This window comes from Drosophila subpulchrella, unplaced genomic scaffold (genome assembly GCF_014743375.2).
Source record: "Drosophila subpulchrella strain 33 F10 #4 breed RU33 unplaced genomic scaffold, RU_Dsub_v1.1 Primary Assembly Seq396, whole genome shotgun sequence".
Lineage (NCBI taxonomy): Eukaryota > Metazoa > Arthropoda > Insecta > Diptera > Drosophilidae > Drosophila > Drosophila subpulchrella.
In genome coordinates this window covers 1-22,500 of record NW_023665618.1, presented here as the reverse complement: position 1 = coordinate 22,500, position 22,500 = coordinate 1, and the positions used below count along the sequence as shown (strand labels likewise).

Below are 22,500 nucleotides of genomic sequence, written 5' to 3'. Positions count from 1 at the left end.
TCTCAGTTATGCGCATACATTGGATAATGCAACAACCTAAAATGTACAATGTTGTACCTGATTATTACAGGTTAATGTTTTATATAAATTTCAATATATATCGCTAAAAAAAAGTATTAATACCGTAAATGCCATTTAAAAAATACTTGATATATTATTGGTTATATGAAACTAAGACATTTCGCAGCATTCGTTTTAGGTATAAAAATCAATTTATTGAAGGAATTGATATATGCCAGTAAAATGGTGTATTTTTAATTTCTTTCAATAAAAACATATATGACAAAATTACCAAACCAATATATAAAACTCTAAGCGGTGGATCACTCGGCTCATGGGTCGATGAAGAACGCAGCAAACTGTGCGTCATCGTGTGAACTGCAGGACACATGAACATCGACATTTTGAACGCATATCGCAGTCCATGCTGTTATGTACTTTAATTAATTTTATAGTGCTGCTTGGACTACATATGGTTGAGGGTTGTAAGACTATGCTAATTAAGTTGTTTATATAAATTTTATAATGAAATTTTATAAGCATATGGTATATTATTGGATAATAATAATTTAATTATTATATTATTCATAATATTAACAAATATATGAAAAACATTATCTCACATTAGTAAATAATTTGAATGTGAAAAACGAAGAGAAATATTTTCTTTTTCAATCAAATAATACTGAGAAATGTCTAGCATAAAAAATTTATCTAGAATTGTCTCTTATTAAAGATTAGTAAATAGAAAGCCGTTGACAATATTATTATTCTTCGTTGATTCGTTAGACCAAACAAATGCCATACAAATATATAAAATATATAACGAATTTAATAAAATGTTTTATCATTATATATAAAGAATTAATTGCAAAAAAAGTTATACACAACCTCAACTCATATGGGACTACCCCCTGAATTTAAGCATATTAATTAGGGGAGGAAAAGAAACTAACCAGGATTTTCTTAGTAGCGGCGAGCGAAAAGAAATCAGTTCAGCACTAAGTCACTTTGTCTATATGGCAAATGTGAGATGCAGTGTATGGAGCGTCAATATTCTAGTATGAGAAATTAACGATTTAAGTCCTTCTTAAATGAGGCCATTTACCCATAGAGGGTGCCAGGCCCGTATAACGTTAATGATTACTAGATGATGTTTCCAAAGAGTCGTGTTGCTTGATAGTGCAGCACTAAGTGGGTGGTAAACTCCATCTAAAACTAAATATAACCATGAGACCGATAGTAAACAAGTACCGTGAGGGAAAGTTGAAAAGAACTCTGAATAGAGAGTTAAACAGTACGTGAAACTGCTTAGAGGTTAAGCCCGATGAACCTGAATATCCGTTATGGAAAATTCATCATTAAAATTGTAATATTTAAACAATATTATGATAATAGTGTGCATTTTTTCCATATAAGGACATTGTAATCTATTAGCATACAAAATTTATCATAAAATATAACTTATAGTTTATTCAAATTAATTTGCTTGCATTTTAACACAGAATAAATGTTATTAATTTGATAAAGTGCTGATAGATTTATATGAATACAGTGCGTTAATTTTTCGGAATTATATAATGGCATAATTATCATTGATTTTTGTGTTTATTATATGCACTTGTATGATTAACAATGCGAAAGATTCAGGATACCTTCGGGACCCGTCTTGAAACACGGACCAAGGAGTCTAACATATGTGCAAGTTATTGGGATATAAACCTAATAGCGTAATTAACTTGACTAATAATGGGATTAGTTTTTTAACTATTTATAGCTAATTAACACAATCCCGGGGCGTTCTATATAGTTATGTATAATGATATTTATATTATTTATGCCTCTAACTGGAACGTACCTTGAGCATATATGCTGTGACCCGAAAGATGGTGAACTATACTTGATCAGGTTGAAGTCAGGGGAAACCCTGATGGAAGACCGAAACAGTTCTGACGTGCAAATCGATTGTCAGAATTGAGTATAGGGGCGAAAGACCAATCGAACCATCTAGTAGCTGGTTCCTTCCGAAGTTTCCCTCAGGATAGCTGGTGCATTTTAATGTTATATAAAATAATCTTATCTGGTAAAGCGAATGATTAGAGGCCTTAGGGTCGAAACGATCTTAACCTATTCTCAAACTTTAAATGGGTAAGAACCTTAACTTTCTTGATATGAAGTTCAAGGTTATGATATAATGTGCCCAGTGGGCCACTTTTGGTAAGCAGAACTGGCGCTGTGGGATGAACCAAACGTAATGTTACGGTGCCCAAATTAACAACTCATGCAGATACCATGAAAGGCGTTGGTTGCTTAAAACAGCAGGACGGTGATCATGGAAGTCGAAATCCGCTAAGGAGTGTGTAACAACTCACCTGCCGAAGCAACTAGCCCTTAAAATGGATGGCGCTTAAGTTGTATACCTATACATTACCGCTAAAGTAGATGATTTATATTACTTGTGATATAAATTTTGAAACTTTAGTGAGTAGGAAGGTACAATGGTATGCGTAGAAGTGTTTGGCGTAAGCCTGCATGGAGCTGCCATTGGTACAGATCTTGGTGGTAGTAGCAAATAATCGAATGAGACCTTGGAGGACTGAAGTGGAGAAGGGTTTCGTGTGAACAGTGGTTGATCACGAGTTAGTCGGTCCTAAGTTCAAGGCGAAAGCCGAAAATTTTCAAGTAAAACACAAATGCCATACAAATATAATTATATTATATAAATCAAGCTAATTAATATACTTGAATAATTTTGAACGAAAGGGAATACGGTTCCAATTCCGTAACCTGTTGAGTATCCGTTTGTTATTAAATATGGGCCTCGTGCTCATCCTGGCAACAGGAACGACCATAAAGAAGCCGTCGAGAGATATCGGAAGAGTTTTCTTTTCTGTTTTATAGCCGTACTACCATGGAAGTCTTTCGCAGAGAGATATGGTAGATGGGCTAGAAGAGCATGACATATACTGTTGTGTCGATATTTTCTCCTCGGACCTTGAAAATTTATGGTGGGGACACGCAAACTTCTCAACAGGCCGTACCAATATCCGCAGCTGGTCTCCAAGGTGAAGAGTCTCTAGTCGATAGAATAATGTAGGTAAGGGAAGTCGGCAAATTAGATCCGTAACTTCGGGATAAGGATTGGCTCTGAAGATTGAGATAGTCGGGCTTGATTGGGAAACAATAACATGGTTTATGTGCTCGTTCTGGGTAAATAGAGTGTCTGGCATTTATGTTGGTCACTTGTTCCCCGGATAGTTTAGTTACGTAGCCAATTGTGGAACTTTCTTGCTAAAATTTTTAAGAATACTAATTGGGTTAAACCAATTAGTTCTTATTAATTATAACGATTATCAATTAACAATCAATTCAGAACTGGCACGGACTTGGGGAATCCGACTGTCTAATTAAAACAAAGCATTGTGATGGCCCTAGCGGGTGTTGACACAATGTGATTTCTGCCCAGTGCTCTGAATGTCAAAGTGAAGAAATTCAAGTAAGCGCGGGTCAACGGCGGGAGTAACTATGACTCTCTTAAGGTAGCCAAATGCCTCGTCATCTAATTAGTGACGCGCATGAATGGATTAACGAGATTCCTACTGTCCCTATCTACTATCTAGCGAAACCACAGCCAAGGGAACGGGCTTGGAATAATTAGCGGGGAAAGAAGACCCTTTTGAGCTTGACTCTAATCTGGCAGTGTAAGGAGACATAAGAGGTGTAGAATAAGTGGGAGATATTAGACTTCGGTTTGGTATCGCCAATGAAATACCACTACTCTTATTGTTTCCTTACTTACTTGATTAAATGGAACGTGTATCATTTCCTAGCCATTATACGGATATATTTATTATATCTTATGGTATTGGGTTTTGATGCAAGCTTCTTGATCAAAGTATCACGAGTTTGTTATATAATCGCAAACAAATTCTTTAATAAAACGGTGCATTTATGTATTTTTGATTTGAAAATTTGGTATAACTCCAATTACTCAGGTATGATCCAATTCAAGGACATTGCCAGGTAGGGAGTTTGACTGGGGCGGTACATCTCTCAAATAATAACGGAGGTGTCCCAAGGCCAGCTCAGTGCGGACAGAAACCACACATAGAGCAAAAGGGCAAATGCTGACTTGATCTCGGTGTTCAGTACACACAGGGACAGCAAAAGCTCGGCCTATCGATCCTTTTGGTTTAAAGAGTTTTTAACAAGAGGTGTCAGAAAAGTTACCATAGGGATAACTGGCTTGTGGCGGCCAAGCGTTCATAGCGACGTCGCTTTTTGATCCTTCGATGTCGGCTCTTCCTATCATTGTGAAGCAAAATTCACCAAGCGTTGGATTGTTCACCCATGCAAGGGAACGTGAGCTGGGTTTAGACCGTCGTGAGACAGGTTAGTTTTACCCTACTAATGACAAAACGTTGTTGCGACAGCATTCCTGCGTAGTACGAGAGGAACCGCAGGTACGGACCAATGGCACAATACTTGTTCGAGCGAACAGTGGTATGACGCTACGTCCGTTGGATTATGCCTGAACGCCTCTAAGGTCGTATCCGTGCTGGACTGCAATGATAAATAAGGGGCAATTTGCATTGTATGGCTTCTAAACCATTTAAAGTTTATAATTTACTTTATAAACGACAATGGATGTGATGCCAATGTAATTTGTAACATAGTAAATTGGGAGGATCTTTGATCACCTGATGCCGCGCTAGTTACATATAAAAGCATTATTTAATACAATGACAAAGCCTAGAATCAATTGTAAACGACTTTTGTAACAGGCAAGGTGTTGTAAGTGGTTGAGCAGCTGCCATACTGCGATCCACTGAAGCTTATCCTTTGCTTGATGATTCGATAATAAAGATGTTGCAAGCGGGCATAATCATTATGCTTGCTTGCAGCATCGCACGCCACTTTGTTTGTGGTGTGTAAGGTAGGGAAGAAGAAATATAAAAGACCTAAATTGGAAACATCAATATATAAGTAAATATTGAACAAACAAAATGTATCGTCATCTTATTAGTGACGCGATGATAAAGTGGCAAACATATTCCATGTATAAATATTCCTATGGTATTAAAATTCAAGTAAAGAGGACATATATAAAAGTTTGTATATATGGTTCATTCAATGGTAGCAGCGGTTGGTTGGTTGGTGTCTGCTCCTCTTATTGTTCAAAACTTATGTTATGGTAGCAAGTCTATATCGTCATATTATTAGTGAAGCGAAAAAGTAGTGGCAAAACATATTCCATGTATAAATAAATATTCCTATGGTATTGAAATTCAAGTAAAGAGGCCATTCAAGTAAAGAGGACTTATATAAATATAAGTATATATAATGGTAGCAGCGCGGTTGGTTGGTTGGTGTGTCTGCTCCTCTTATTGTTCAAAACTTATGTTATGGTAGCAAGACTGTATCGTCATATTATTAGTGACGCGAAAAAGTAGTGGCAAAACATATTCCATGTATAAATATTCCTATGGTATTGAAATTCAACTAAAGAGGACATATAAAATTACTATCAATGGTAGCAGTGGTTGGTTGGTTGGTGGTTGGTTGGCGGCTGCTCCTATTATTGTTCAAGACTTATGTTATGGTAGCAAGTCTGTATCGTCATATTAATTATTAGTGACGCGAAAAAGTAGTGGAAATCATATTCCATGTATAAATAGATTCCTATGGTAATGAAATTTTCAAGTAAAGAGAGGACCATTCAAGTAAGAGGACATATAAAAAGTAAGTATATGTTCCTCCAATGGTAGCAGTGGTTGGTTGGTTGGCGGCTGATCCTCTTATTGTTCAAAACTTATTTTATCAATATGAGTTTGGCAATACAATAAAGAAGACCAATCTAATCCATATAAAACTAAATGTATTATATGGATATGCTTAGGAAACCCATATATTCATAAAAAAAAATTATGTATAGAAAATTATACATATATCTTTTATATAAATGAATCGTATGGATATCGCCTTATGGTAGGTATAATAACTTTTTAAGGCATAATAATGTATAATATAGAAAATATACATTGAAATATAAATGCATTTTTATAGATATGGCGGCATATAAGTGCCATATACACAAGAATAAATAATAGAATTTACCAATATATAATTAAAATGAGATATATAAACCTAGTGAGGGGCTGCACTAGTATATGAATCGTATGGATATGGCTTATAGGTATAATACCTATAAGGCATAATAATGTATAATATAATAAATATACATTAAGATATGAATGAATTATATAAATATGGCATAGAAATGCCATATACATACATAAGAATAAATGGTAGAATTTACCCATATATCACTGAAACACGATATATAAACCTAAGTGATAGCTGGCACTAGTACTGTAAACATGCACGCAATAGTGCGTGGGGTAAAAAACTACTATAGGGAGGTGGTCGTTGGCGGGCCCCTCCTCGTATTGGTCAAAACTTATGTTATGCATATGAATTTGTCAATACTATATAGAACGCCAAGCATATCCATATAAACTATGGATATGCATAGAAATCCATACAAAAGTAAAAAAAAATTATGTATAGAAAAATATACATATATTTATATAAGTGAATCGTATGGATATGGCTTATAGGTATAATACCTATAAGGCATAATAATGTATAACAAGTAAATATACATTGAAATGTGAATGCATTGTATGGATATGGCATATAAATGCCATATATATAGAAATAAATTGTATATCAATGATATAACAATTATAAACCTAGTGAGGGGCGGCACTAGTGAATGAATCGTATGGATATGGCTTATAGGTATAATACCTATAAGGCATAATAATGTATAATATAATAAATATACATTAAGATATGAATGGATTGTATAAATATGGCATAGAAATGCCATATACATAAGAATAAATGGTAGAATTTACCCATATATCACTGAAACATGATATATAAACCTAGTGATAGCTGGCACTAGTACTGTAAACAGGCACGCAGTAGTGCGTGGGGTAAAAAACTACTATAGGGAGGTGGTCGTTGGCGGGCCCCTCCTCGTATTGGTCAAAACTTATGTTATGCGTAAACATATGATTTTGTCAATACTATAAAGAAAACTTGTTTTGTACATACAAAACTAAATGAATTATATGGATATTGAAAAATAAATGGCATTATATCCATATAATGAAAATATACTTGTATTCTCTTATTATAAGAGAGAATACCGTATAGTTGGTTGGCAAAGACAATTGAAAATACCCGAATTGCAGATGATGGGTTCAAAAACTACTATAGGGTGGTGTAGCAAATAATATGAAGATGATATATCCATATAATGGATATACACTAGTATTCTCTTATTATAATAGAGAATACCATATAAATGGTTGGCAAAGACAATTGAAAATACCCGAATTGAAGTTGACGGGTTCAAAAACTATTATAGGGTGATGTAGCAAATAAAATAATGAAGATATATCCATATAATGGAATTATATGTGTATTCTCTTATTATATGAGAGAGTACCAAACGGTTGATTGGCAAAGACAATTGAAAATACCCGAATTAAAGATATTGGGTCCAAAAACTACTATAGGATGGTCAATGGGCCGGCCATCTACTATTGACGTGACAAAATACTGTCTGTCGGTAGAGAAGATATTAATCCGTCAAATTTGTTTCTTTATTCATTTATGAATATGAGACTTGGCTCCACGGTTAATATTTTAAGCCCAAAGATAATAATGTTGAAACAAAGGCCAAGGTTTCTATTATACATAGAATAACAAATTGTTTCCGAACTTTATCGTTAATCCAAATAAATAATTACAATTGAGGCAGGCTAATAATGATATATATTTTGTATTGATAATCTTGATATATATGTATATTGGTCTGCCATTATCACATACTGAGTTATGTGATAATTCCCTGCGGGGATAAATTAAAAGAGGTTCCCTATATTAAAAGAAAATAATATATATATATATTATTTTTTCTAACGTACATATCATATATGCGCTCGGTTTTATATTATATATTACCAAAGAGTCTTATATGAATATATACAGATAAATTTTAAATTTATCATCAAAATACAAATGATTTAATTCAATATTTTATATTGGTTAAACAAAAATTGTACATGTGTGGATACAATAATGACGTATGTCGAACAAAAAAGATATTTTAGAATGAAATATGCAAATATAAAGAAAATTATTACGTATTACGAAAAAAAATATTGTGTTTTTAACATCAATAATTAAAAAACTTGTTATTATTAGTGGCGGAACAAGTATATATTGTGAAAACAACAAACGTATACGAATGCTATATAAAAATGGCCGTATTCGATAGAAAACAATCTATAAAATTTATATTGCTAATTTCTATTCAAAAATATGAATGAAATATGAATAAAAACATTATTCTGGTTGATCCTGCCAGTAGTTATATGCTTGTCTCAAAGATTAAGCCATGCATGTCTAAGTACACACGAATTAAAAGTGAAACCGCAAAAGGCTCATTATATCAGTTATGGTTCCTTAGATCGTTAACAGTTACTTGGATAACTGTGGTAATTCTAGAGCTAATACATGCAATTAAAACATGAACCTTATGGGACATGTGCTTTTATTAGGCTAAAACCAAGCGATCGCAAGATCGTTATATTGGTTGAACTCTAGATAACATGCAGATCGTATGGTCTTGTACCGACGACAGATCTTTCAAATGTCTGCCCTATCAACTTTTGATGGTAGTATCTAGGACTACCATGGTTGCAACGGGTAACGGGGAATCAGGGTTCGATTCCGGAGAGGGAGCCTGAGAAACGGCTACCACATCTAAGGAAGGCAGCAGGCGCGTAAATTACCCACTCCCAGCTCGGGGAGGTAGTGACGAAAAATAACAATACAGGACTCATATCCGAGGCCCTGTAATTGGAATGAGTACACTTTAAATCCTTTAACAAGGACCAATTGGAGGGCAAGTCTGGTGCCAGCAGCCGCGGTAATTCCAGCTCCAATAGCGTATATTAAAGTTGTTGCGGTTAAAACGTTCGTAGTTGAACTTGTGCTTCATACGGGTAGTACAACTTACAATTGTGGTTAGTACTATACCTTTATGTATGTAAGCGTATTACCGGTGGAGTTCTTACATGTGCTTAGATACTTGTATTTTTTCATATGTTCCTCCTATTTAAAAACCTGCATTAGTGCTCTTAAACGAGTGTTATTGTGGGCCGGTACAATTACTTTGAACAAATTAGAGTGCTTAAAGCAGGCTTCAAATGCCTGAATATTCTGTGCATGGGATAATGAAATAAGACCTCTGTTCTGCTTTCATTGGTTTTCAGATCAAGAGGTAATGATTAATAGAAGCAGTTTGGGGGCATTAGTATTACGACGCGAGAGGTGAAATTCTTGGACCGTCGTAAGACTAACTTAAGCGAAAGCATTTGCCAAAGATGTTTTCATTAATCAAGAACGAAAGTTAGAGGTTCGAAGGCGATCAGATACCGCCCTAGTTCTAACCATAAACGATGCCAGCTAGCAATTGGGTGTAGCTACTTTTATGGCTCTCTCAGTCGCTTCCCGGGAAACCAAAGCTTTTGGGCTCCGGGGGAAGTATGGTTGCAAAGCTGAAACTTAAAGGAATTGACGGAAGGGCACCACCAGGAGTGGAGCCTGCGGCTTAATTTGACTCAACACGGGAAAACTTACCAGGTCCGAACATAAGTGTGTAAGACAGATTGATAGCTCTTTCTCGAATCTATGGGTGGTGGTGCATGGCCGTTCTTAGTTCGTGGAGTGATTTGTCTGGTTAATTCCGATAACGAACGAGACTCAAATATATTAAATAGATATCTTCAGGATTATGGTGTTGAAGCTTATATAGCCTTCATTCATGGTGGCAGTAAAATGTTTATTGTGTTTGAATGTGTTTATATAAGTGGAGCCGTACCTGTTGGTTTGTCCCATTATAAGGACACTAGCTTCTTAAATGGACAAATTGCGTCTAGCAATAATGAGATTGAGCAATAACAGGTCTGTGATGCCCTTAGATGTCCTGGGCTGCACGCGCGCTACAATGAAAGTATCAACGTGTATTTCCTAGACCGAGAGGTCCGGGTAAACCGCTGAACCACTTTCATGCTTGGGATTGTGAACTGAAACTGTTCACATGAACTTGGAATTCCCAGTAAGTGTGAGTCATTAACTCGCATTGATTACGTCCCTGCCCTTTGTACACACCGCCCGTCGCTACTACCGATTGAATTATTTAGTGAGGTCTCCGGACGTGATCACTGTGACGCCTTGTGTGTTACGGTTGTTTCGCAAAAGTTGACCGAACTTGATTATTTAGAGGAAGTAAAAGTCGTAACAAGGTTTCCGTAGGTGAACCTGCGGAAGGATCATTATTGTTTAATATCCTTACCGTTAATAAAAAAATTTGTTTTTATTATAATAATATAATATATTATAGTAATACAAATAAAATATAAATTGCCAAAAATATGATCTTTTATAGATCAAATATAAAATTTCGAACAAGCAAATCGAAATAATAATTGTAATAATAAATATATTATTGCATTAAATAAGAGATAAATAAATAAGCAAAAGCAAACAAATAACAAATTCGAACAAGCAAATCGAAATTATTAAATTTATTTAATATTATTATTATATTGTATATTAAATGCAATTAATTAATAAAACACTGTGTGTATATGGACCATAATATACACGCGTTGCGATATGTATTGTTCATCTCAGTTATGCGCATACATTGGATAATGCAACAACCTAAAATGTACAATGTTGTACCTGATTATTACAGGTTAATGTTTTATATAAATTTCAATATATATCGCTAAAAAAAAGTATTAATACCGTAAATGCCATTTAAAAAATACTTGATATATTATTGGTTATATGAAACTAAGACATTTCGCAGCATTCGTTTTAGGTATAAAAATCAATTTATTGAAGGAATTGATATATGCCAGTAAAATGGTGTATTTTTAATTTCTTTCAATAAAAACATATATGACAAAATTACCAAACCAATATATAAAACTCTAAGCGGTGGATCACTCGGCTCATGGGTCGATGAAGAACGCAGCAAACTGTGCGTCATCGTGTGAACTGCAGGACACATGAACATCGACATTTTGAACGCATATCGCAGTCCATGCTGTTATGTACTTTAATTAATTTTATAGTGCTGCTTGGACTACATATGGTTGAGGGTTGTAAGACTATGCTAATTAAGTTGTTTATATAAATTTTATAATGAAATTTTATAAGCATATGGTATATTATTGGATAATAATAATTTAATTATTATATTATTCATAATATTAACAAATATATGAAAAACATTATCTCACATTAGTAAATAATTTGAATGTGAAAAACGAAGAGAAATATTTTCTTTTTCAATCAAATAATACTGAGAAATGTCTAGCATAAAAAATTTATCTAGAATTGTCTCTTATTAAAGATTAGTAAATAGAAAGCCGTTGACAATATTATTATTCTTCGTTGATTCGTTAGACCAAACAAATGCCATACAAATATATAAAATATATAACGAATTTAATAAAATGTTTTATCATTATATATAAAGAATTAATTGCAAAAAAAGTTATACACAACCTCAACTCATATGGGACTACCCCCTGAATTTAAGCATATTAATTAGGGGAGGAAAAGAAACTAACCAGGATTTTCTTAGTAGCGGCGAGCGAAAAGAAATCAGTTCAGCACTAAGTCACTTTGTCTATATGGCAAATGTGAGATGCAGTGTATGGAGCGTCAATATTCTAGTATGAGAAATTAACGATTTAAGTCCTTCTTAAATGAGGCCATTTACCCATAGAGGGTGCCAGGCCCGTATAACGTTAATGATTACTAGATGATGTTTCCAAAGAGTCGTGTTGCTTGATAGTGCAGCACTAAGTGGGTGGTAAACTCCATCTAAAACTAAATATAACCATGAGACCGATAGTAAACAAGTACCGTGAGGGAAAGTTGAAAAGAACTCTGAATAGAGAGTTAAACAGTACGTGAAACTGCTTAGAGGTTAAGCCCGATGAACCTGAATATCCGTTATGGAAAATTCATCATTAAAATTGTAATATTTAAACAATATTATGATAATAGTGTGCATTTTTTCCATATAAGGACATTGTAATCTATTAGCATACAAAATTTATCATAAAATATAACTTATAGTTTATTCAAATTAATTTGCTTGCATTTTAACACAGAATAAATGTTATTAATTTGATAAAGTGCTGATAGATTTATATGAATACAGTGCGTTAATTTTTCGGAATTATATAATGGCATAATTATCATTGATTTTTGTGTTTATTATATGCACTTGTATGATTAACAATGCGAAAGATTCAGGATACCTTCGGGACCCGTCTTGAAACACGGACCAAGGAGTCTAACATATGTGCAAGTTATTGGGATATAAACCTAATAGCGTAATTAACTTGACTAATAATGGGATTAGTTTTTTAACTATTTATAGCTAATTAACACAATCCCGGGGCGTTCTATATAGTTATGTATAATGATATTTATATTATTTATGCCTCTAACTGGAACGTACCTTGAGCATATATGCTGTGACCCGAAAGATGGTGAACTATACTTGATCAGGTTGAAGTCAGGGGAAACCCTGATGGAAGACCGAAACAGTTCTGACGTGCAAATCGATTGTCAGAATTGAGTATAGGGGCGAAAGACCAATCGAACCATCTAGTAGCTGGTTCCTTCCGAAGTTTCCCTCAGGATAGCTGGTGCATTTTAATGTTATATAAAATAATCTTATCTGGTAAAGCGAATGATTAGAGGCCTTAGGGTCGAAACGATCTTAACCTATTCTCAAACTTTAAATGGGTAAGAACCTTAACTTTCTTGATATGAAGTTCAAGGTTATGATATAATGTGCCCAGTGGGCCACTTTTGGTAAGCAGAACTGGCGCTGTGGGATGAACCAAACGTAATGTTACGGTGCCCAAATTAACAACTCATGCAGATACCATGAAAGGCGTTGGTTGCTTAAAACAGCAGGACGGTGATCATGGAAGTCGAAATCCGCTAAGGAGTGTGTAACAACTCACCTGCCGAAGCAACTAGCCCTTAAAATGGATGGCGCTTAAGTTGTATACCTATACATTACCGCTAAAGTAGATGATTTATATTACTTGTGATATAAATTTTGAAACTTTAGTGAGTAGGAAGGTACAATGGTATGCGTAGAAGTGTTTGGCGTAAGCCTGCATGGAGCTGCCATTGGTACAGATCTTGGTGGTAGTAGCAAATAATCGAATGAGACCTTGGAGGACTGAAGTGGAGAAGGGTTTCGTGTGAACAGTGGTTGATCACGAGTTAGTCGGTCCTAAGTTCAAGGCGAAAGCCGAAAATTTTCAAGTAAAACACAAATGCCATACAAATATAATTATATTATATAAATCAAGCTAATTAATATACTTGAATAATTTTGAACGAAAGGGAATACGGTTCCAATTCCGTAACCTGTTGAGTATCCGTTTGTTATTAAATATGGGCCTCGTGCTCATCCTGGCAACAGGAACGACCATAAAGAAGCCGTCGAGAGATATCGGAAGAGTTTTCTTTTCTGTTTTATAGCCGTACTACCATGGAAGTCTTTCGCAGAGAGATATGGTAGATGGGCTAGAAGAGCATGACATATACTGTTGTGTCGATATTTTCTCCTCGGACCTTGAAAATTTATGGTGGGGACACGCAAACTTCTCAACAGGCCGTACCAATATCCGCAGCTGGTCTCCAAGGTGAAGAGTCTCTAGTCGATAGAATAATGTAGGTAAGGGAAGTCGGCAAATTAGATCCGTAACTTCGGGATAAGGATTGGCTCTGAAGATTGAGATAGTCGGGCTTGATTGGGAAACAATAACATGGTTTATGTGCTCGTTCTGGGTAAATAGAGTGTCTGGCATTTATGTTGGTCACTTGTTCCCCGGATAGTTTAGTTACGTAGCCAATTGTGGAACTTTCTTGCTAAAATTTTTAAGAATACTAATTGGGTTAAACCAATTAGTTCTTATTAATTATAACGATTATCAATTAACAATCAATTCAGAACTGGCACGGACTTGGGGAATCCGACTGTCTAATTAAAACAAAGCATTGTGATGGCCCTAGCGGGTGTTGACACAATGTGATTTCTGCCCAGTGCTCTGAATGTCAAAGTGAAGAAATTCAAGTAAGCGCGGGTCAACGGCGGGAGTAACTATGACTCTCTTAAGGTAGCCAAATGCCTCGTCATCTAATTAGTGACGCGCATGAATGGATTAACGAGATTCCTACTGTCCCTATCTACACAGTCGGTGTTTGGTTGCTCGCGAGAACAGACGTGTTTTTCCGTACGCTCCGCGAGTAAAGTGCATTTAGGCAGTAAAACAACAGGTACATTGTTGAAAATAGTGCGAAAATTCGTGTTTCGTGCTTGCGAACACAGTGCGTGTGTTTTCCGTTTGAAATTCTGCGGAAATCGGGCGATATTCGCGTTTTTTCTTTTTGGAAATTTTCCATTAAGACACGTGTGTCGCGAGAGAGGCGCTCTCTCGAGAGAGGCGTTTGCCTAATTTAGGCACATTTTGTCGCCCACAGCTGTGCGGTTTGTGTCTCCGCTGAACTTGGATCAGCTGATCAGCTGACCGAGCTTTTGAGAACCAGCTGATAGGAAGGGGTAAGTCTCGAATATCAAAGAGCTTACTTAGTAAGGCCGATAACCGGCAGATGGCGCCACCAAAAATGGTGGTCGACGAGTCCGGGAGCGAAAGTGCGAGCAGCCGTGGAAGCAGCTCGGGCAGAGGGCGCGCCAGAGGCAAGCGCAACAAAGCGCCGCTGAGGGAGGCCTCGAGGTGCAAAAGTGTTGGCGCTGGATGCAACCGCCGCTGCCCCTGCCGACGCCTTTGCCGCTGCCCCCGCCGCTGCCCCCGCCGCTGACGCTGCCGCAGTCGCAGCCGCTGCCGCTGCCGCAGCCGCTGCCGCTGCCGGCCGCTGCCCCCGCCGCTGCCCCCGCCGCTGCCCCCGCCGACGCTGCCACAGTCGCAGCCGCTGCTGATGGAGGGACCTTCGTCGTGCCAGCCAGCATAGAGAAATCCTTCTCGGACAGGGAATGGAGGGGAAACGGAGCCGTTGCTGCCGAGATGGGCGACATCCGTGCGGATATCCTGAGGATGTCCCACGTAGCGAGCCCTACCGTGAGCATTAAGACGCAGTTGTTGGCAAACCGCTACGAGGAGGTCGTCGGAGCCCTGCTGATCCGCATCGGAGTGCTGGAGGATCGCTTGAAGAGGCAGACACCGGTCGCCTCGGCCGCCTCATATGCAGCCACCGCTGCTAGAGGCGCGCACCTAGTCGCCTCACCTGCTGCCCCTGTTGCCCCCCTTGCCCCCGTACCCGCACCGCGGAAGATTCGGGAGACATGGTCGGCTGTCGTTGCGTGCGACGACCCGGCCCTGTCAGGCAGGCAAATCGCTGAGAAGATCCGCAAGGATGGTAGCGCCCGCTCTGGGCGTACGAGTACACGAGGTGCGTGAGCTGAAGCGGGGCGGCGCGATCATTCGCACGCCTTCGCAGGCGGAGATGACGAAGGTCGTCGCCTCCGCAAAGTTCGCCGAGGTGGGCCTGAAGGTGTCGAGGAACACCGCTGCGAAGCCGCGTGTTACGGTCCAGGATGTGGACACCTCCGTGGGACCGGACGAGTTTATGATGGAGCTCAGGGAGAAGAACTTCGAAGAGATGAGCCTCAAGGAGTTCCAGAAGGCGGTTGTCCTGGCGACCAAGCCCTGGTCAGCTGCTGACGGTGCCACAATCAATGTGACGCTGGAGGTAGACGACCAGGCGCTGGCCGTTCTCGAGGGCGGGAGAGTATACATTAAGTGGTTTTCCTACCGCTGCCGCTCTCAGGTGCGAACCTACGCGTGCCACCGATGCCTTGGCTTTGACCACAAGGTCAATGAGTGTCGGTACGCCCGAGAGAAGCAGGTTCTGCCGCCAGTGCGGACAGAACGACCACGTCGCGGCGAAGTGCAGAAATGCGGTGGACTGCCGCAACTGCCGTCACAAGGGTATGCCCTCGGGGCATTATATGCTTTCGGGTGGCTGCCCGATATACGGCGCGCTGCTAGCCAGGGTGCAAGCTAGACATTGATAATGTTTAGCTTCATCCAAGCGAATTGTGGTCGAGGCCGTTGCGCTGTCATCGAGCTTGCCAAGCAGATGAGAGATGCTGGCCACCTGTTCGCACTAGTCCAGGAGCCCTACGTGGACGCTGGCAAGCGACTCACTGGACTGCCTGGAGGAATGAGGATATTCGCCGATAGGAGGAAGAAAGCTGCCATCATCGTGGACGACCCATCTGCCATCTGCATGCCCATCGAGGCTTTGACGACGGACTACGGAGTGTGCGTGAGTGTCACAGGAAGATATGGCACAATCTTTCTGGCCTCCGTATACTGCCAGCATCTAGCTGCTCTGGAGCCCTACACTGACTACCTGGATACGGTTCTGCTATTAGCTAGCAGAACACCGACAATCCTCGGACTTGATGCTAACGCAGTCTCCCCTATGTGGTTCAGCAAATCCCCAGACAACTCTGGAGACCGCCTGAACCGCGAACGGGGACAGCTCATGAACGAGTGGATAATCGCAAGCGGTTGCCAGTGTACTGAATACGGCCAGCCAGGTGTTCACGTTCGATAATCACCGCTCTAGAAGTGATATCGACGTGACCTTCGCCAACGAAGCGGCGCGAGTATGGGCAACCTACGATTGGAGAGTTGACTTCTGGGAGCTGAGTGACCACAACATTATCACTGTTGAGGTTACTCCAGATCCGAGCAGTACCGTTGAGAGCCTAGCTCCGGTACCGCAATGGAAGCTCTCCAATGCAAGTTGGCGAAGATTCAGTGTAGAGTTAAGGAGTGCAGCACAGAGTCTCGAGGAACTGGAGGAATCGCCGTTGGACGACCATGTGTCTGCCCTTCGCTCCATCGTACACGATGTGTGCGACAGGGTGATAGGGCGCAGGATACCTGCAGCGAGGGGAAACGTAATATGGTGGAATCCTGAGCTGAGTACCAAGCGCCAAGAGGTCCGGAGACTGAGGCGTAGGCTGCAGGCAGCTCGCCGGAGTGGCACCGACGATGCTGAGCAACTTGCCGCTGGACTGAGATTTGCCTCAGGCCAGTACAAGAAGCTTATCTTGACGACAAAGGAGCAAAACTGGCGGGACTTCGTGGGACGGCACAAGGATGATCCATGGGGGCACGTATACCGAATATGCCGAGGCCGGAAGAAGACAGCCGATCTCGGATGTCTCCGGTCGAACGGCGCGCTTTCCGTAACTTGGCACGACTGCGCAAGTGTGCTTCTCCGCAACTTTTTCCCTGTTGCGGAGTCGACGACACGAGAAGACATACCCCCTGGTGCCCCACCGATCCTCGAAGCCTTCGAGGTGGCAACCAGCGTCGCGAGGCTGAGAAGCCGGCGATCGCCGGGTATGGATGGCATCACGGGCGGTATTGTCAAGGAGGTATGGCGTGCCATCCCTCAGCACCTGACGAAGCTGTACTCTCGGTGCATCTCGGAAGGATACTTTCCGGCCGAGTGGAAGCACCCGAGAGTGATACCGCTGGTAAAGGGGCCAGATAAGGACAGGAGCGATCCTGCCTCTTATCGCGGCATATGCCTTTTGCCAGTGTTCGGAAAGGCGCTTGAGGGAATCATGGTGAATCGGCTGAAGGATGTGGCTACCGGATGGCTGCAGATGGCAATTCGGATTCAGGCCTGGACGCTGCGTGGAGGGATGCGTGGATGCACGCCAAAAACACCGTCGCCAACAGTCGCGAGAGGAGGGTCCTTGGAATCTTTGTCGATTTCAAGGGAGCCTTCGACAACGTGGAGTGGAGTGCGGTGCTGGATCGGCTTGTCGACGTAGGCTGTCGAGAAATCGACTTGTGGAAAAGCTATTTTCCGGCCGTAGCGCAAGCATCATCAGCAGGTATGAAGCAGCCAACAGTTGCGGTTACACGGGGCTGCCCGCAAGGGTCCGTCAGTGGTCCATTTATTTGGAATTTACTGATGGATGTGCTGCTTCAGCGCTTGGAGCCACATTGTGCTCTGAGCGCGTTTGCAGATGATCTTCTGCTTTTCGTCGACGGGAATTCCCGTGCCGATCTGGAGCGGAAGGGCGAGCAAGTTGATGGGACATCGTGGGAGCCTGGGGAGCTGAGGTTGGGAGTGAGTTGTGTCAACCAGCAAGACGGCAATAATGTTGCTGAAAGGACAGCTTTCCACGCACGAGGAGACCGACGGTACGGTTTGCTGGAGCAAGCCTGCCTTACGTCACCAAATGCCGGTACCTTGGCATCTTAGTCGGCGAGCGGTTGAGTTTTCTCCCGCATATCTCTGCTCTCAGAGATCGGCTGGCTGGAGTTGCCGGAGGACTAGCGCGGGTGCTTCGAGTCGATTGGGGGCTCAGCTCCCGTGCTAAGAGGACGATTTACAGCGGACTCATGGTCCCCTGTGCACTCTTTGGTGCCTCGGTCTGGTACAAGGCGGCGAGTAGGGGCAAGTCCCTTAAACTCCTCACCTCGTGCCAGAGGTCCATCCTTTTAGGATGCCTACCGGTATGCCGCACAGTGTCCACGGTGGCACTGGACAGGTGCTTGCTGGTGCTCCTCCAATGGATCTGGATGCTCACAGGATCGCCGTGAAGTTCAAGCTGAGGAAGGATGTCCCCCTGGATAGAGCGACTGGCTCCACGGACAGGCACCTGTCCGTGTTGGACTGGAAAAGCTAAGATGGCGCTGCTAGAAGACGAACGTCTGCTAAATGAGTGGCAACTCAGATGGGAATCGCGCGGAACACGGCTCCGTGACTCGCGAGTTTTTCCCAGAGGCAGCGTTCGTCTACAAGAGGAAAGACTTTGTCTTTACCCTCAAAGCCGGATTCTTGCTGACAGGACACGGGTCGATGAACGCATTCTGCCAAAGGCAGGACCCTCAGCACCACGACCGCATGCTCATGTGGCGTGGCAAGAGAGGACTGGCGCCACATACTGTGTGAATGCCGCCTGTACAACGATTTGCGGGACCTGGATGCCCTTGGAGTCGTTCGAGACCAGGGAAGATGGATCAGTCGCGGGGAGTAGTCGAGACCCCAGAACGGATGCGTCTCCTAGGAGTTTTTGCCGATGCTGCCTTCTCGAGGCGAAGGATGGATGCGACGAGGGAGGAACCACAGGCGCCGGACGTTAGTCCCCACACCTCTTTTGCCGTGTGGTAGCGGCGAAGAATACTGCCACAGCCTGCCATAGCTTGTCGTAGGAGGCGACTAATATGCAATGGTTTGCCTCATCCGAGCTTGTCGGAGCTGAAGGGGTGAGGCTCACCGAGCCTGTAATTTCGGTACCACGGGTTGAGCAGCTCCAAGGCTGCTCATTGAGGTTGGCCCCCTTGTGGGAGTATCGTGGTGGCTGTGGTTGACACCTATATCGGCGGGTAGAGTCCTCGGGCTCGACGTGGATGTTGCGTTATACAACTCGGGTGCTGTGACCCACAGAACAGTAGAGATTTTAGATAGATCTCGCCCCTACGCAAGGGGGAGTGCTTGCCCGACAAGTAAGTACTCGAATTGCTACTGGGGTGGATGCTATGTACATAGCTATAGCTTCTAGTCCGGGGCGTTGGTCTGGCGCTTAACCTAGACCCGTGCATTATATACTCACTTGTGGGTATATTAGAATGCCGTGGTTGTAATCCCTTCATTGTGGAACACGCCACGTAAAATAAATTCGGAGGGATCCGAGACACACCCTGTCCCTATCTACTATCTAGCGAAACCACAGCCAAGGGAACGGGCTTGGAATAATTAGCGGGGAAAGAAGACCCTTTTGAGCTTGACTCTAATCTGGCAGTGTAAGGAGACATAAGAGGTGTAGAATAAGTGGGAGATATTAGACTTCGTGTTGGTATCGCCAATGAAATACCACTACTCTTATTGTTTCCTTACTTACTTGATTAAATGGAACGTGTATCATTTCCTAGCCATTATACGGATATATTTATTATATCTTATGGTATTGGGTTTTGATGCAAGCTTCTTGATCAAAGTATATCACGAGTTGTTATATAATCGCAAACAAATTCTTTAATAAAACGGTGGCATTTATGTATTTTTGATTTGAAAATTTGGTATAACTCCAATTACTCAGGTATGATCCAATTCAAGGACATTGCCAGGTAGGGAGTTTGACTGGGGCGGTACATCTCTCAAATAATAACGGAGGTGTCCCAAGGCCAGCTCAGTGGCGGACAGAAACCACACATAGAGCAAAAGGGCAAATGCTGACTTGATCTCGGTGTTCAGTACACACAGGGACAGCAAAAAGCTCGGCCTATCGATCCTTTTGGTTTAAAGAGTTTTTAACAAGAGGTGTCAGAAAAGTTACCATAGGGATAACTGGCTTGTGGCGGCCAAGCGTTCATAGCGACGTCGCTTTTTGATCCTTCGATGTCGGCTCTTCCTATCATTGTGAAGCAAAATTCACCAAGCGTTGGATTGTTCACCCATGCAAGGGAACGTGAGCTGGGTTTAGACCGTCGTGAGACAGGTTAGTTTTACCCTACTAATGACAAAACGTTGTTGCGACAGCATTCCTGCGTAGTACGAGAGGAACCGCAGGTACGGACCAATGGCACAATACTTGTTCGAGCGAACAGTGGTATGACGCTACGTCCGTTGGATTATGCTCTGAACGCCTCTAAGGTCGTATCCGTGCTGGACTGCAATGATAAATAAGGGGCAATTTGCATTGTATGGCTTTCTAAACCATTTAAAGTTTATAATTTACTTTATAAACGACAATGGATGTGATGCCAATGTAATTTGTAACATAGTAAAATTGGGAGGATCTTTGATCACCTGATGCCGCGCTAGTTACATATAAAAGCATTATTTAATACAATGACAAAGCCTAGAATCAATTGTAAACGACTTTTGTAACAGGCAAGGTGTTGTAAGTGGTTGAGCAGCTGCCATACTGCGATCCACTGAAGCTTATCCTTTGCTTGATGATTCGATAATAAAGATGTTGCAAGCGGGCATAATCATTATGCTTGCTTGCAGCATCGCACGCCACTTGTTTGTGGTGTGTAAGGTAGGGAAGAAGAAATATAAAAAGACCTAAATTGGAAACATCAATATATAAGTAAATATTGAACAACAAAATGTATCTGTCATCTTATTAGTGACGCGATGATAAAGTGGCAAACATATTCCATGTATAAATATTCCTATGGTATTAAAATTCAAGTAAAGAGGACATATATAAAAGTTTGTATATATGGTTCATTCAATGGTAGCAGCGGTTGGTTGGTTGGTGTCTGCTCCTCTTATTGTTCAAAAACTTATGTTATGGTAGCAAGTCTATATCGTCATATTATTAGTGACGCGAAAAAGTAGTGGCAAAACATATTCCATGTATAACATAAATATTCCTATGGTATTGAAATTCAAGTAAAGAGGCCATTCAAGTAAAGAGGACTTATATAAATATAAGTATATATAATGGTAGCAGCGCGGTTGGTTGGTTGGTGTGTCTGCTTCCTCTTATTGTTCAAAACTTATGTTATGGTAGCAAGACTGTATCGTCATATTATTAGTGACGCGAAAAGTAGTGGCAAAACATATTCCATGTATAAATATTCCTATGGTATTGAAAATTCAACTAAAGAGGACATATAAAATTACTATCAATGGTAGCAGTGGTTGGTTGGTTGGTGGTTGGTTGGCGGCTGCTCCTATTATTGTTCAAGACTTATGTTATGGTAGCAAGTCTGTATCGTCATATTAATTATTAGTGACGCGAAAAAGTAGTGGAAATCATATTCCATGTATAAATAGATTCCTATGGTAATGAAATTTTCAAGTAAAGAGAGGACCATTCAAGTAAGAGGACATATAAAAAGTAAGTATATGTTCCTCCAATGGTAGCAGTGGTTGGTTGGTTGGCGGCTGATCCTCTTATTGTTCAAAACTTATTTTATCAATATGAGTTTGGCAATACAATAAAGAAGACCAATCTAATCCATATAAAACTAAATGTATTCTATGGATATGCTTAGGAAACCCATATATTCATAAAAAAAAATTATGTATAGAAAATTATACATATATCTTTTATATAAATGAATCGTATGGATATCGCCTTATGGTAGGTATAATAACTTTTTAAGGCATAATAATGTATAATATAGAAAATATACATTGAAATATAAATGCATTTTTATAGATATGGCGGCATATAAGTGCCATATACACAAGAATAAATAATAGAATTTACCAATATATAATTAAAATGAGATATATAAACCTAGTGAGGGGCTGCACTAGTATATGAATCGTATGGATATGGCTTATAGG

General features: G+C 40.6%; 4 non-coding genes and 1 pseudogene across 4 annotated transcripts; all 5 read left to right on the top strand.

Moving 5' to 3' along the window:
- The first annotated feature begins 307 nt into the window (after positions 1-307).
- LOC119562182 lies at positions 308-486 on the top strand. The gene has a single exon (XR_005221743.1). It is a non-coding gene; the product is annotated as a 5.8S ribosomal RNA (ribosomal RNA).
- Positions 487-887: 401 nt separating this feature from the next.
- LOC119562178 lies at positions 888-4,858 on the top strand. The gene has a single exon (XR_005221741.1). It is a non-coding gene; the product is annotated as a large subunit ribosomal RNA (ribosomal RNA).
- A 3,568-nt stretch (positions 4,859-8,426) lies between these two features.
- On the top strand, positions 8,427-10,421 carry LOC119562184. Its single transcript, XR_005221745.1, has one exon. It is a non-coding gene; the product is annotated as a small subunit ribosomal RNA (ribosomal RNA).
- A 659-nt stretch (positions 10,422-11,080) lies between these two features.
- Positions 11,081-11,259, top strand: LOC119562176. The gene has a single exon (XR_005221739.1). It is a non-coding gene; the product is annotated as a 5.8S ribosomal RNA (ribosomal RNA).
- A 401-nt stretch (positions 11,260-11,660) lies between these two features.
- On the top strand, positions 11,661-21,158 carry LOC119562181 (annotated as a pseudogene).
- Positions 21,159-22,500: the final 1,342 nt, after the last annotated feature.